This window comes from Priapulus caudatus, unplaced genomic scaffold (assembly GCF_000485595.1).
Source record: "Priapulus caudatus unplaced genomic scaffold, Priapulus_caudatus-5.0.1 Scaffold1919, whole genome shotgun sequence".
Taxonomy (NCBI): domain Eukaryota; kingdom Metazoa; phylum Priapulida; class Priapulimorpha; order Priapulimorphida; family Priapulidae; genus Priapulus; species Priapulus caudatus.
Window position 1 is genome coordinate 23,785 of NW_014578980.1, and position 2,278 is coordinate 26,062.

Below are 2,278 nucleotides of genomic sequence, written 5' to 3' on the forward strand. Positions count from 1 at the left end.
TGAGACGTTCCAAGTGCCTGTGCCCTAATCTAGACTCGTTAGTGGAGTAGGCGAGGTACGGTCCGGCATATTAGATAGTACCGGGGTACGTTCCGGCAGTACCCTGGGGGACATAGACCCTAGAGGGGACATAGACATAGAGGTAGTATTTGTGAATGTGCGTTCAATATTATTTTCAGTTTTTACTGACTCTGTGAGTGACAGTCACAGTGCGAGTCTGTCCCAAGTCAAGTGCCTGTGTTTGTGATTAAACGCAAGTAGTAAAGTTTAAACTCAAATAGTATGTGCAAATAAGTGCAATGACTGTAGTGTACGTTAGTTACCTGCTCAGCTTAGCCAAGCCCCAACCAAAGCCCCAACGATCAAGCAGACCATATAAATCACCAAAAATTCACAAAAATCATCAAAAATCAAATGCTCTGGATCAAGTCAAGCTGGTCAAACTAATAACGATACTACCGCCACCACTCGGGCAACAATACAAATAACTGCAAACACTTGTGGCGATTACAACCATAGAAATGTATAAAGACCTAGTTACTATTATATTAATAATATTATTATTATAACGATATGGACTTCAAAGAATCCTGATGGAAACAGTCGCGAAATATCAGCGGTTTGAACTGGAAGAGATTTCATTTCTCCTTGCACCATATAATAAAAGCTTTTTGGAATCTACATAGAGTATTAGAGAGTATTGGAGGGTTCAAATTGTCTCTTTAATAGATAACGTAACTATTTCTAGAGTTCACGGTGCCAACATTAACCAACTATGTATATTTCAACCTTTAAATGTTACTAAGAATTTTAATAAATATCTCGATGGTAGAGGAACCAGATCCTAACTTCATGTCAATCGCAAGATATCACCTTTATAAAAACTAGTTCAGACTGATACATTAAAATAAAATGTAAGACCTGACATAAAACATCAAAATTACTCAACGTAAATGTCAACTTCAAATATGTAATTCCTAATTGTAGTGTTTATAAGAGCAGAACGTCCACACACAATCTGTTACATAACTACACTAAAATGAACGCTTGAAAATCAAACAATAATAGACAGAAAGACAACTTGTTTGTCAAAATATTTTTATAAAAAATTTATTAACATAATCGACGGAACAACGGGCAACCGCTAGTTGCACGCAACAGACACTGAACGGTGGTAAACTTTAGAAACACTGACTCTTCACACACGTCCACACGCTCGCTCACCAGCTTTCTCTCACACACACGCACACACGCACACACGCACACACACACATATACACACACACAATAGAAGCTACGGATACTGAAATAAATGATGTCCTTGGTGGTGTGTGTATTTACAAGATGCATGGAAATCGTAATAAGAACGTCCCACACGGCTCGATGACGCAACTTCTAGGTGTGGTTGCCAATCGCCGTAAACTCTGAACTGTGGATTCATCTTTGTCTACGAGACATTCCATTTTCATACCGACACATTCAGTTGACGTGAAGAAGTGAAATGTTTCTCCGCACGCCCGCTTAAGCTAGGATAAACCGAAACAGTCTCGGAAACTTGACTCGATCGCGTGAGAGTACTCTGACGTCTATCAAGTCAACCGACATCAACAGATTCACAATACACCTTTTAATTAACACATAAACGATACGTTGCACTGAAATATTCCGTAGGTGAAATCAGAAAACTGCGATACCATAATACTGTATCAATCATAAAAATTCGCGAACTTCAACGCGCGTGGGTGAACAGCAATCGGAATCAGCATTGCGCGTAGTCATACTCCTGCCTCGCGCAAAAAAACGCACAATTGTCAACGACGCGAGACAATTTCGCCGCGAAACGCGAAGCGATTGGTAACAGCGTCTGCGCGGCGGTCCTGGCTCGCCAAGGTGACCTCCGCGAGACGGACGATCGCAAACTGAAGTAACGGCGTAACGACGGGAACATTTTTTCCCATTTAGAAATGTACATGCGCGAACATCGTAAAGTGAGAGGCTGCAGAGTGGGAAAGAATCCACTTCGCGCGGGGGAAGAAGAAAGACCGCACGCTTCCGTCGCGGCCTGCCATGCCAGATTCATCATCCCGCACGCACGGCGAATTCGACCTAGACACACGCCTGCAAACTAGAGTCAGACGCGCGAGAGTCGTTCAGCTGGTAATTCCGGAACAATTGAACTTCCGTCGTCTCTTTCTGTCGGCGCGCGACCGCGGATTTTTTTTAAAGCAGACGACAGCCCACGTCACTGCAATCGGCGTTCACCAACCCCCATCCCCCC

The 2,278-nt window shown here is 42.9% G+C and overlaps 1 protein-coding gene across 1 annotated transcript in view; it reads right to left on the bottom strand.

Annotated features, from left to right (window-relative positions):
- The window catches only part of LOC106817902 (carnosine N-methyltransferase-like), a 9,720-nt gene extending 9,274 nt beyond the window's left edge, over positions 1-446 (bottom strand). The window contains exon 1 of the mRNA XM_014822612.1: positions 324-446. The gene's annotated coding sequence lies outside the window, so the exon portion shown is untranslated. The remainder of the gene's footprint in view (positions 1-323) is intronic.
- Positions 447-2,278: the final 1,832 nt, after the last annotated feature.